The sequence below is a fragment of the Notamacropus eugenii genome, chromosome 4, assembly GCF_028372415.1.
Source record: "Notamacropus eugenii isolate mMacEug1 chromosome 4, mMacEug1.pri_v2, whole genome shotgun sequence".
Taxonomy (NCBI): Eukaryota; Metazoa; Chordata; class Mammalia; order Diprotodontia; family Macropodidae; genus Notamacropus; species Notamacropus eugenii.
In genome coordinates, this window is record NC_092875.1 from 424,059,064 (window position 1) to 424,073,994 (window position 14,931).

Below are 14,931 nucleotides of genomic sequence, written 5' to 3' on the forward strand. Positions count from 1 at the left end.
AATATATTTGATTCAGTCCAATTCAATTCAACAGATACTTATTAAGTGTTTACTATGTGCAAGGAATTGTCCTTAGGTGCTGAGGATACAAATATGAAAAATGATAGTTCCTGTATTCAAAGAGTTTGAAATACAGCAGAGGAGAATGCAATATGTGCACAAATAACTATAATACAAGTTAGAATTTGATCAAATGTTTATGAGAAGTCAAACCTCTGTTCAGCATTCAAGATTTGAAGAAGCTGAGGAGTCATTTCTGGCTGGTTGGGTGGACAGAATCAGGAACATTTTTGACTCATAGACTTTAATGCTGGAAGGGACTTTTAGTTCAGCTGTCATTGTTACAGATAAAGAAACTGTGATAGGTACTGGTAGACAAACAAAAATTAGACATGACAATCATTGACCTCATGGGGCTTACAATTCAGGGAGGAAATAAATACATACACAAATAGCTATAATACGAATTAATATCATGATAAGTGCATCAAAATGCTGCAAAGTGCCTCATAGAAACTGAGGAGGGAAAAAGATCATTCCCAATGAGGGTAGTCAGGAAAGATTTCATTGAAGATTTGGGCTTTAAAGGATTGCTATTGGTTCAAAACAATTTAGGTAGGTCGTTGTGTTCATCCTTCATTGCTGAAGAAGACCATGCCATCAGAGACATGATGACATGACTTGCACTTGACTTTGTTTTGAGTGAGGGTGGGCTGTGCAGGTCACCAACCTCACCTCTCCTCCAGAGCCATCTGAATCCAGTGACCAGATATTCCTCAGGATGACTAGAGATGACCCAGGATGCACTGGGAGACCTTGGCCCCTTTAGGGAGGTTAGTGAGTGGGTGGAAGGGTACCTTCTAGGCAACAATATAAGCACCAGAGGTAGAAAAATTTAGAGTATGTATTGAGGAAAGAGAGTAGTTAAGTATAGCTTTAGTGTACATAGAATACATAGAGAAGGGGAATTATAAAATTAAGCTAACAAGATGTGATAGTGCAGGATTGTGGAAGATCTTGAATGCTGAAAAGGAATTTGAACTTTGCTCATGAGGCAATACGGAATTATGAAAGAGTTTTGAACAAAGAAGGGATATGATTAGCACTATGCCTGAGAAAAAGTCTGGAAGGATTATGAAAGATAGTTTGTAGATAGGATAGAATGGAAGGAAAAAGACCTCTTAGCAAAGTTACTGCAACTGCTGTGCTACATGTGGCATTAAAGAGTTGTCCAGGGCACTTAGAAGTTAAGTGACTTGCTCAGGGTCACCGAGCCTCCATTGTTTATTGATGTACCAGTACTGGGGTCAGCACACACATACATGTATACATACATATAACTGTTACTTTAATGTATGTATGTTTATGTGTGTATATTGACTCCCAATAGTGGTGCATTATATACATATACAGGTGTACTTATGTATCTATGTATATTTCTATATTAGTAGTTGCATATGCATACGAGACAAGATAAAGATGTATGTATAAAATATATCTCTCAAAATGGGACAATTTTTAGTGCTATTACAAATGTTGAGTTGTTCCGAAATATCCTTTGGTTATCCTTTTGAATATCATTCTTTAAAGTTTTACTGTTATGTGAATAATCATGATCATCTAACGCCCAGGGATGGCAATTGGTTTGACAGTTCTTGGACCTCCTTTTCATAGATTTTTAATGGTATATTCCTTTTTTCTTTTTTAGTTTTATTGATTTTTTTATATCACATTTGCAGATTATTCATACTTACCAAAAGATCTCTTATGACAAGGTAAAAGTTAGGTAAAACTAACAATACCTCATAAATAATAATAATAATAAATAAACCTCATATGAAAATGTATGCAGCATTCTACATTAGTAGCACCTATTAAAAATGGTCACAATCCCCAAAGTTATTGACAGGATATTGGATCAAATCTAATAAGATAGAGTTTCATGGGAATGAATGTAAAGTTTTATACAGGATAAAAAAAATCATTTCTGTAAGTGCAAGACAGGTGAGGCATGGCTAGACAGCAGTTGCATTGACAAGGGTTTGAGGACTTTAGTGAACTGCCAACTTAATGAGTTAACAATGTGACATGGAAACAAAGAAAGTTAATTCAATTCCAGATTGCGTTAAGAAGGACTTATTGTGAAAAGCCTGGGATTCATATCATTAGAGGGTTGTCTAAAGAACCTGAGGATATTTAAGTTAGAGTAGACTCAGGTTAGGACATGACAGCTGTCATCAAGTATCAAGTTTTACTGATACCTTTAATTTTTTGTTAATGTGGTTAGATTCAAAACAAGTAATGCTATCTAAAAAATGAAATGGGCCACTTCTGAAAGAATTGAGTCTTTATTCCCATCCTTACTTTCGTCTCACTAGAGATGATGTGATTCTGTTCATGGAGAATTGGCAGAGTTACTGCTGTGATGAGTAGTTGTAGGAACAGGGAGGTGGTTGAACTATTCTGTCAATCGATGTCCTTCTTTTAAAATTTGTTTTTTTTATTTTTTGATTCACTTAAAATCCTGAGTTAGGTACGTCTTGGCCAGAGCTAGAAAGAGGTATGAAAAATGATTTAAAAACTCACAGAAGGGTTAGGGAATAAAAATGTTCAGAGAAAACAGCCTTGCAAAATCTGTTTCAAACTAACAAACTTTGGAGCAGACTTGAAAAGTTTTAGGAACTACTTTGCGGATGATGGTTGGGATCTCCAAAATTGTTGACAGGATAGTGAATCAAATTTAATAAGACAACGTTTCCTGGAGAGGAATGTAAAGTTTCACAATGTTGCTACATTTGTAATTCTGTTACAAGGCTAATTTACAGTCATTATTTAGAAGTTAAATATTTTTTATCTAAATATGCAAATAAAAGGATGTCAGTTTTAAGACCTCTTATAGAAGACTTGTAATAAATATTCTAGTTTTTACATTAATAAATATTATAAATTATATTTTAACAATTATATAATAATAAATATTCTACATTTTATCATGAACTCAAAAGATGAGGCAATGAAGTATTAGACATATTCAAGGGAGAACTATTTATCTCATAACTCAGCAGAATAATTTTGCCCTATTTTATTATAATTTATACTACAAGATTGTGAAAAATGAATTTGACTCATCCAGAGGTTAGATGAAAGGTTCTAAAGAATAAGGTTTTCAATAAATAACATTTTATGAGCTGTACTTAGGTAGTGCTTATTTTTTAGCTAATTGTTCCCATTAAAAATTGTTTAAAAGCAAAGAAATGTGTTTCCTGGGTAACAAAATTCTTGGATTTTAATCTTATTCATTAATCTTGCTACTATCAACAGATTCAATGTCTATTTCAAATCTTATTTTACAAAAAATCAGTTTTGAAAATCAACTTTATGTTTAATGACTATTGATATTTAAATTTCATTTTAAAGTTCCATAGGTATGTAGAGACCTGCAGAAATAACTGTACTGGTTTCTTTTTGACATTGCAATTTTGTCGTCATAGATTGTGCTGACATTGTTGTGGGTAAGTCAAATTGCCTCTAAGTAAAAGGGGATTAGTGCTGTTATCATAACAAAATTATGAAATACAATTACTTAAGTTCAATGACTGCTTTTTAAAAGAAGTCTTTTAAAAGAAATACTAAGAAGAAATTGTCACACAACAGCTTGCAAAATATTTGGCAGGGCTAGCTGAGTACGATCAGCCTCTCTTGGGAGAGTAGAACTTAAAGAGCAGCCATCTCCCAGAAATCTGTGAGCAAACAAGTATTATCCTCTGCTGTGGCGGATTCTTAGATTCTTGTCCAACTCTATTATATATCCAGTGGTTCCTTGACCTTGGCTGGCAAGCAGTAAATGCTCTTATTTCAGTCTGCTTAGTTTCACACACACACACACACACACACACACACACACACACACACACCACAAACACACACACGTCTATGTTTTCCTTCTTGCACTGTATGGTCTGAATCCTGGGAAAGATCCTTACTTGAACTCTGAAATGCCTCACTCAAATCCCTTCTGGGTGCCTAGCATGCATATTTTCTTCCCCTATTTGCCTCTGAGGGCATCCTTATGGCCTGACAGTGACTTGGACTTAATATACTCTGCCTTTCTCCAAAGTTCACAAAACTAGATGAATTAGTCCATGCCTAAGACGTGGTCTGGAGGTTAGATTCCGAAGAAAAGGAATAAAATCAGAAGAATTAATTTGATTTTTAAAATAGCAAAATAATTAGAAAACAGTAAAGATTTTAATCACTTTTTTCACTTAAAAAAAGAAATCCCATCTGTCCTAACAGCTTATTAAATTTCAGCTTTAGGCAATTTGAAATTGTTAGAATATCAAAATTGCTACCCAAGGCTTCATGATGGAAGCTAGCTCCAATTTAATTGCAATAATACAAGTGGCACCAATACATAGCAATTTACCATAAAACTTTTTGTAATTTAAAACAATATTTTGGGGAGTTTAAAAGTTAATGAGTAAAATAATTATTGTAGTAAATTATTCACAAACTATATTTAATTTTCATTTATTTCAGAATTCATGAGTTCTAGTACATATATTAAATGGTATGTCACCTGCTTAACATATCAAGCAAGGTAAGTTGTAATATAAGGATAAGACCCTATCGAGATCAAGCAGTGATGAACACTGTTAAGATTTAGTGGAAGAGATCCCAAATTGCACCTTAAATGTTTTCTTTAACAGTTTTTCCTACATGTAGAATATTTAACAATGTTTGGTGGTGCTGTTTAAATCATAAAGAAGTATATTTTTGCTAAGAAAAAGGAAAGCTGAAAAACTTGTGACTAATTTATATTTCAAATAAATATATGGTTAAGCTTAAGCCTGTAACTTGGACATGCCATTAATGCCTCTACCTCCCCTTATGGCAGCATTTCTTAACTGTAAGTTCAGTTCTTTTGAGTGATTAATAATTCTTTTGAATATTGAACCTGAAAGGTTAAAAGTATGAAATAATAGCAATTGTTTTACAAAATTGTTGAAATTATTTTAACACAATGCATGAAAGGTTGCCATGTCTTGAGCAAGAACATTGTACTTAAAAGTGCAAGCTAGATATGCTAAATCTAATGACCTTTTCTAAATCCTTATGCTTCATAACCTCTCTGCAGCCTCTGTTTCCTGATTTTCTGACTGCTCCTTCTCAGCCTCTTTTGCTGGATCTTCACTGAGTACACACCAGGTCACTTTCTTGTGTTGTTGATTCCCCTGTGTGGTATTTCACTGAGTGATACCATCATCTCTCATGGATTCAATTATCATTTATATGCTGATGGTTTTCAAATTTATTTATCCAGTCTTAACCTCTCTGCTGACCTCCAGTCTCACATCTCCAACTACCTAGTAGACATCTTAAATTTGATGTCCCATAGATCTCTTAAACTCAGCATATCCAGAACTGAATTCATTATCTCCATCCCATCCCTATCCCTAACCCATCCCTCTCCCTAACTTTTCTATTACTTTTGAGACCACAACCATCTTTCAGTCACCCTGGCTTCTAAAAATGCTGTTTCTGAACCTTTATTAGGTGTATAACCTAATATCAATAATTAATTAGGTTTTACAAAAAGGATATTTACTGAGAATGTATAGCAAGAACAATAGTTTAAAATTATTTCCCACACGCTTATACTTGGGGAAATAGTCTCTTCTTGAGGTCCCAAGGGAGAATGAGTGCAAATTTTAAGTACAATGGGAGTGAAACATGTATAGTAGCTGCCTGTCACTTGAAGGATCAAGCATAAACTCCTCTGGTATCCAAAAATCTTTAAAACCTATCTTCCAGTCTTGCACTTTATGTCCCCCCACATACTCTGTGATCTCCTCATTGACCGTCCACAAGATGTTCCATCTCCCCACTCTGGGCATTTGCAATGACTTTCATGGACATTCATGGAATGGTTCCCCTTCTCGTCTCTGTCTCATATCTTCAAGTCACAGCTAAAGTCCTCTCTTGAAAGCCCTCAGGTCTTCAGTGCATACTTAGTTTTGACTCAGATGCTCATGAATTATCAACCCTTTTGGGGTTGATAATAGTATAATAGTGCATCTGTATTACAGATGATTATCCCCTATAGAACTTTTGGACCTTCACTTGAATCTCTGAAAATTGCCTCAACATGTAGTAAGTATAAAACTGTGGGAGCCCTTATCCTTACTCTCACTCAAAGCCAATATGGAGCCATGAGCAAAGGGCACTGCTGTGACTGAGAGAGGCCGTAGAAGGCACTTCATAAATGTTTATTGAATTGAATTGGATTGGGTTGATTATGCACCTTGTGATAGATTTTGGGTTTTTTGACTGAATTAATCTAACGAGATTCTTTAATGCTCATAACTAGAAGGTTGGCCATGGGATGTTGACTTTTTTTCTTTACCTGTTCAAAAAGATCATTTGTTAAAACCTAGAGTTTGCTTATATCCTCTACATGGGAGCACTCATATTCATACCCATAAAACTATAGATTCTTGAAATAATAAAGTTAATAGATTGAATGAACCCTTGAAAAAGTCAGCCATGATGCTCTAATAAGTTACTATGCCTTTTCTTTTCTTTTTTCTTTTAAGCATTATGTGCTGGAGCCAGCTCATTCTGGCTCCCAAGTGGTGATTGTCAAATTTTCAGTGTGAGTATTTACACCTTGGAAATCAGCAAATTCTACAAATTAGAGTTTGATTTAGAGTTTGAGTGATTGTCTAGACGTAAGAAAGTGGTGGATAAAATGGTAATAATGCAGATTAAACCTAAAAGTCACATGTATTTCCCCCCCAGAGAAGTGGAACACTTAGCCAGCACACTAATGATCATGCTGGTCATCATTTGAACATTTTACTGTAGCTAGTACTGTCACCAGAATATGGATAGGGTTAGAGGAGAGTTAAAATCACCTTGTTCCAATTTGCTCTATTAATTTTCTTGGTAAAAGATTTGATGATGCAGATAATTGAGAATTTTGCATAAGAAGAGGCATGGAATTTCCTTTCTATGTGTATTTCAACAGATTGTGCTTTTCGTTGTCCCCAAAGCAATCAAATAATTGAAAGCGATCTGTGTTTTAAAAAGAATATTCTTGAAATTGGCAAGTGGAGAACTTTGGGGACATATCTCCACGTTATCTTTACATTTTCTTAGCAAACAAAGAAGTTCTACTCCATAAAGATCAATTAGTTTTGAGATTTTATCTGATGACCGAAAGACTTTTTATTTCTGATAGTATCTCCATGATCTATGAAAAAATGCATTTTAATTAAAAAGCATACATAAATTCTGATATTAATAGTCTAAGAGAAAAAATCCCAAACACATGCAGAAATTCTGTACGGAATAAATCATGTGCACTTGAGAATGAAAGCTGTCTTGTGAGAGAGAAATTGTCTGCAGCTACAGAAGATTTATTGTGTGAATGTGTTTCTACATGGCACGCAGGACCCTGGGCATGACAGGGCAATTTCACAAACAAACAACTCGTACCAGAAGGCGATACAAGGGCAGAAAAAAAGGGGACTGGAGAGACAAGAAGAGTGTGTGTATACATATATATGCATGTGTGTACAAATGTATAATATATGTATATACACCCATGTATGTTGCTGTCTCATCTATATACTTGATACATATAGCAGTATATAGACTGAAGAATAGAAAGATATATGTGTATATATTGCTGGTAAACAGCAATATATATAATATCTAATATTGTGGCTGTTTAGTCATTTCAGTCCTGTTTGACTTTTCATTACCCCATTTGGGGTTTTCTTGACAAAGATACTGGAGTAGTTTTCTGTCTCCTTCTCCAGTTCATTTTATAGATGAGGAACTGAGGCAAACAGGGTTAAGTGACTTGCCCAGGGTCACACAAAGTATCCGAGGCCAGATTTGAACTAACGAAGATCAGTCTTCCTGACTTCAGGCCTCGTACTCATTGAGTCACCTATCTGCCAATATCTAATATATCTATCATTAATTATATTATATAATTATATAAAATATGTCAATTATATTAAGTATAAATTACATATGTGACAATTATATATTATGTAAAGTTTTACATATATAATATATGACATTATCTATATTTGAATATTGCTGTCTAAAGTGGTAAAACTCTAAAGAGAAGCTTTTTTAATCCAAGTATATTTAGTGAAAAATATTTCACATAGGCAAATTGGAGCTGCGTTTTTAAAAAACAAAATTTATCTACCATTTGTAATGCAATTTTAAAAAAAATGTTAAATAATGTTTAAATAAGCATCTAAGTTATAAATACGTATTGGTAACTTTGTTTATGCACAGAAACTGAGAGACCTGTTGCAGATGAGTGAATTAAGGAGGGAACAAAAAGGAAATTCACTATTAAGAACCATGCTAACCCCCAATTTACAAAGATAGTCCAATTTTAAGTGTCTATAACTTTACCCCAGTCCAAATCAGTAAAAACATCCTATACTTTCCAAGTGTACTAAAGTCTTAGTAGCATAAATAGTCTCTTATAGTTTTCTGTCATTGAGTTTTTGTTGAACTGTTCTGTAGAACTTTGAATATGGACACTAAAGAATTATTTTCCAAGACCGGTGGGAAAACTATTTTGTAAAGAGAGCCTAGGAAAACAGGACATCTAGAATAAAACTGTCAGGATTTTTTTGTGTGAGAATCCCAAGACACTGGTCATAGAAATTAAAAAATATCAAAGATCTCCTACCATTTGTTCAGACTCATCTACAGAAGTTATTTTGCTTTTTCTAAAAGCATACTCCATATTTTTTCATCACACAAAATGCCTCATTTAGCTACTCTGATATTTCCTGCTGACATCATCAAAGCCTTGACATATGACTTACTCCAGTGGGTCACAGTGGAATTTTTGCTTTAAAGTTGAACAAATGGAAAGAGAAACATTGAATTTAATCTTTAGCAGCAATTTGATCCCTAGCCCCAACCAGGGTCTTTTTTCACTTTGATGGGAGCTGTCACATTACTGCCATTAAAATAAAAGCTTTACACTTATTTTGCTCAATATAAAAATATTAATTTGGCATAATATGAGCAATACACCAATTAGCGGCCAAGTTGGCTAAGAAAGTAAAACATATGCTTACACACTGTTTCTTAATGAACGGTATGTTTGCTTTGGCTGAATTGCTACTCCTTGGCAAATTATCATTTTTATTAATTTTCCATCTAACAAGCAAGGAAGGTACTTTGTTGAGCAAATTCTAGAAGAGGATTGGAAGAGTTGAAGACAAGCTTAGCTTTCCTTAAGCTTACATTAAATTTCATTTTTAAATCATGGTGAAAATATTTAGTTCTAATGCCTTTCTCTAAGTGGGCATATAAATATTTTCTAAGTAGGAATATAGCTAAATATATAATGTTAAATAATATAACATAGACATAAATAATTTCTATTCATTCAATCCACTTCCATAAGGATTTGTTAAACACCTACTACATTCTTGGCACTGGGTAATGAAATGGATTTGCAAAGACAGAAAAGAAAACAATTCTTTCCTTTAAGGAGGTCAGTAGCTAGGTGAAGGAGTGAATAGAATCTTGGATGTGGAGTTAAAAAGAACTGAGTTCAGATTTGGTCTCAGGTATTTACTGGCTCTGTGACCTTATCCAAGTCATTTAATCTCCGTCTGTCTCAGTTTTCTCCTCTGCCAAATGGGAATAATAATAACACCAATATCACAGACTTATAAGGATCAGATTAGATAACATATGGAAAGTACTTTACAAACCTCAAATTTGTATGCTTATGCTAGCTACTGTTCTGTAGAACTTTGAATATGGACGCTAAGGAATTATTTTCCAAGATTGGTGGGAAAACTATTTGTAAAGAGAGCCTCGGAAAACAGGACATCTAGATATCTACTCATTTTTGAGGAGGCAATGAAAAATTAAGTGGTTTGTCAGCTTCTTCTGTAGTACCAATACTATAAGTGAGCATCAGCGATATTTTTTAAGCTGGAACTGCCTGTCTCTACCAATTTTGTATCATATCTGTAAGTGAATAGATAATAGTAGCAACTTAGCTCATGGAATCATAGATTTAAGACTGGAGGAATCTCAACGGTCAATTTCAATTTCAGTCAGTTCAAATTTCTCATTCTGTATGAGGAAACTGAGACCCAATGATGTTAGATGACTTGCCTGAACTCACAGAGGTAGTGTCAGAGGCAGAATTTGAACGTGGGTCCACTGACTCCAGGGCCAGTGCTTGTTCCACTTTTTCCACAGGAGGGTCTGAAACTTTGAGAGTTAAATGACCTGCCCATGGTCACTAACTGTCACAGGAGTGAATTTAACTTGTCTTCACAGTATTTATTGAATATTGTATTAAATAATAGGTGTAAAACTGTGAGGGAGATACAAAAGAACATAAGACATGGAAGTCTTTGATTTCCAAGAGTTTTGCAATATTTTTTGGGGAAAATATTTCATTGAACTTATTGAACCTACATTATTATGTGATTATTATATTTTATATGTGATTTTTCTGTATAATTAATTAATGTTATATTAATCATTTAAAAAATCCAGAAGTCACGTTTAGTCCAACTCTAAGAATCCCTTTCATAACAAGCTTAATGACTATTGTGTAAGTATTGTGGCCTCCTCCTCATAGTTATTAATGAGCACTTATTAGCCCCGTTCTCTACTATGTTCCAGGGTAGATTTTTTGAGAGTGGTCTGAACTTCCGATTTCATTGATGTAGGGAAAACCCTCTTAGCAGAAAGATCACTCACTTGTTCCTAACTTAACCTTAGAAGATTGTCTGGAGCATTGAGGGGTGAAGTGATTAGTTCAGTCACAAAGCCAGGAGTATGTATCTGAGGACAATTTTGGAGCCAGGACTTCCTGACTCCAAGGTTGGCATTCAGAAATCTATAGTCACATGACCTCTCAAAAACTCCTGGTTACCTACTTGTTTCTAAAAGTCAGAAAAGTGCCAATTAAAACATGTGAAGCAAAGAATTCAAAACAAAATTCAATGTTGGTAGGATTGTGGGGAAATAGGTACAATATATTGATGCTGATGGAACTGAGAACTGTTGCGGGTTTTTTGAAAAACAGTTTGGAAAACAAGTTATAAAACGTAACCTTCCCCAGTGATTCCATTGCTAGGACTATATCTTAAGGATGTTATTAAATGGTTGAAAAAAGACTATTCTTAGTGTCATTATTCATAACAGCAAAAGACTGTATGCTCTTATCAGTTCAATGATTGAGGGATGGTAGAACACATTGTGGTGTAGTAATGTAATATAATTCCATTTTATCACAAAAATGAAAAAAAAAAGAATACAAAAACACATAGAAAGGAATATAAAGTAATACAGAATGAAGAAACCAAACCAGAACTAACATATACAACTATATAAAGAAACTAGAAGGAAAATTCTTAATCTCTTATATGTAAAAAAGAATTTAGGAGATGCAGAACCTGCAATTGGTTTCTTTTTTTGTTTTTATATTTTTCTTCCCCCTCTTAGAGCAAAATGCAAATAATTTGGAGATTATGGGGGGTTTTATATTATTTTATTCCTTATTTTGGTTTTGCATCTGTTTTAAGTATATAATAATTTTTAATTGAACGGCAATGCTATCTATCACTCCAATTAGATTTTAAGTTGTCTAGGAACTAGCTTTCCCCAGTAGGCTGCATGTACTTTTTGGGTTCTCCTCTACTTAAAACCATAACTCATGAGAACTTGTACTAAAATGTTTCCTTTTCTTCTCTAGTAAGCCAGAGTACACAAATGGTTCAAAGTAAAGACATCCAACGAAGTAGCATAGCAAGAAAAGTCACAATAGAATATTCTATCCACAAACCTAAGCACAAAATTCCACAACTACAAATATCATCAGTAGGGAAAGTAGACACAGGTAAGGATCATGAAAAGAGACATATAGATAAGGAACACATAAGCCTAGGACACAGTCATAGAGTAACAGCTCCTGACTTTAACACAGCAGCACCACCAATGTCTTTTAGGACGTTATTATCTACTTTCAATAGTCCTTTTGTCCCTTCCTCCCCTCATGATTTATTGGCAAAGAAAGGAGAAAATGAGTTTTATCAAGTAGCAATCAATTGGCCACACAATTTTAATTTAGATACGGTAAATAGTATCAGAGGCAAAATTTTGATTTTATTTTTTTTCCTATCTTTCCATCTACCGAGTGATGGGAAAGTTCTTTGACAACAATAACAAATTCAGTAATCTGATGGAGGACCATCAAACTCTGTACCAAAAGAGTAATAATTCCTGTCACATATATGACAAAAGATTTTTCCTTCTTCATGGTGTGACTGTCCCTATATAATGTGCTTTTTACATTCCACGTATTGCCATGAGTCGATCATGGAAAACAGCTCTACGGTCCTCTCCAGGCAAGAAAGGTAGCCATTCATCACACTGGTGTCTTAAGGGACATCTTTTTAGCAAGGCTTTGCTTTGCTGGTTTCATGGCAACATAGTTTCTGCTGGACACTGGTCCCTACTACAAGTTTTTCATCCTATCTTCATGGCTACCTCAGTTTTAGTCTGCTAAGGTATAGGAGCTAAAAGGGCTTTCTGCTAAGGTTCGCTTTAGTCACAGTTTTCAAACTAACATAGTCATCGAACTAACAAAATCGTGTCTTTTTTTTTAAACTCTTTTGTCTGGATGATTATTAGAATAAATTATAGATAACTAATTTAGGGTTATCTGATAATCTCTGGTTTAGCACGCAAATTCATTTGACACCCTTTCCTCTCCCACAAAAGATAAGCTAAGGAGGCAAGGGTCATGTGTTCCTTAGTCACCTAGCTCACTTTGCTGCTTTTATTATGTGTATCTGAAAATAGCAAAGCTCTCTTTCTTTGGTGTTCTGTTGTGAAAAACCCTATTGTCTCCCTAATGCCCCTTTAGCTTTGGGCTATCTTGAGAGATAGTTTCTCCTACTAGAAATTTTTAAGCAAAGGCTGGACGACCATTTGTTTCATAGGTTACAGAGGTGATTCTCATTCAAAAAAGACATGAGTTAGATGTCCCCTAAAGGTCCTTCCAACTCAGATTGCGTGATTTTGTAATGTGCTAAACTCACTCTTTACTAAATACTTTTGTTGTTGAGTCATTTCAGTTATGACAGATTCTTCCTGATGCCTTTTGGGGTTTTCTTGGCAAAGATACTGGAGTGGTTTGCCATTTCCTTCTCCACTTCATTTTACAGATGAGGAAACTGAGGCAAGCAGGGTTAAGTGACTTGCCTAGAGTCACACAACTAGTAATTGTCTGAGGCTGGATTTGAACTTAGGTCTTCCTGACTCCAGGCCCAGTGCTCTATCCTCTGAGTCACCTAGCTGTCTGATCATTATTACTTATATTTCATGAAATAATTTTCAATACTTTTTATAGTTTAACTTCTGTATTATTTATATATTTTTGTTAGTAAGGTTTTGATATTTGTTAATAATGTTCTAGTTTTTCAAAACTGATAACTTTACTTTGGTAAATTGGAATGTTATATTGCTTGCCATATAAACACAGAACATTGGTTGAGAAAATCAATTGATCCATGACAATTTTAAGTATGGTCATTTTGTCTCTAAATAATTTTTTATTTCAAGTCATGTTGGTTAGATTTCATCATTGAAATTCCACATTTTCTGGAGCAAAATGCAGCATGGTAAATGTTAATATACTCTGCCATTTGATGTCAGATTTGTTTCCTCTATACAATATACTGTTTTTTCCTCAAAATCCATTCTGTAATGGAGCTAGATCTATTTTTAAAAAATTAATTTTATTATTACTCAGCATTCATTTGTTCTTCCACTCTTTACCAATTGAGTAATTAAAATAAAAAGAGAGAAATTAAAGCTTAATAACAAATTTGCAGAGCTATGTCAATTAATAAACATTTTTTAAACATCTACTATGTGTCAGACACTTTGCTAAGTGCTGCAGACACAAATGGGAAAAAACATAGTCCCTGATCTCTAGGAGAGAAGACTGCACAAAAAAGGAAGTTGAAAATAGGAAAGAGTGACAGGAAAAAATATGACGGAAAAATCAGAGAAATTGCAAAGTAATGCAGTTAGGTGAGAAATGAAGAGATCTTCTGACCTGAGTTCGAAGTTCGTGACTCTAACTCTCCACCAGAGGAGCACAAGTTGGGGAAGAGGTGGAGTACTAAGCCTCATGGGATCTGGCAGGATGATGTTTTCTCAATAGTGAGCTTTTTGGGGCATATCTGATCGTTGGATCTAGATGGTTCTGGAGGAGAAAGTGAGACTGGTGACCTTACACAGCCCTCACTCAAATCAGTCAGCTGCAAGTGATGTCATAATTTCCCTGATGTCATGATCCTCTTCAAAAAACAAAGGATAAACACAACCTGTGAGTAGATGTAGTTGCCTGAATGGGGGACCCAGCTAGTTGGCTAACTCAACTCATTCTCTCCCTTTCCCTCTCTTTCTTGAACTTCTCCTGTCCAAATGGAGGTAAATTTTGATTGCCAGAAGCTTCCCAGTTAACTTGGGATTTCCTTCCTTCCTTCCTTCCTTCCTTCCTTCCTTCCTTCCTTCCTTCCTTCCTTCCTTCCTTCCTTCCTTCCTTCCTTCCAATTTTAACTGTATTAGATATGGTTGTGTGAAAATCTTTTACTTTTACAAATCAAAGTTTTCCATTTTCTCTTTTGTGATTCTCTATGCCTTGTTTGGTCATAGATTCTTCCCTAGCCACATATCCATGTATTTCTTCTTTGCTCCTCTAATGTGCTTATTATATCATCTTTTATGTCTAAATCATGCATTCTTTTGGCATTTATCTTGGTATGCAGTGTGAGATGTTAGTTTATACCTCATTTCTGCCTTATCACTTTCCCGTATTCCCAGCAGTTTTTTTCAAAT

At 34.6% G+C, this 14,931-nt stretch overlaps 1 long non-coding RNA gene across 2 annotated transcripts in view; it reads right to left on the minus strand.

The window, feature by feature from the left end:
* Positions 1-14,273, minus strand: part of LOC140501823 (uncharacterized) — a 49,468-nt gene extending 35,195 nt beyond the window's left edge. For both annotated transcript variants that reach the window (XR_011966374.1, XR_011966375.1), the window contains exon 1: positions 14,147-14,273. This is a non-coding gene — a long non-coding RNA (uncharacterized lncRNA). The remainder of the gene's footprint in view (positions 1-14,146) is intronic.
* Between the last annotated feature and the right edge of the window lie 658 nt (positions 14,274-14,931).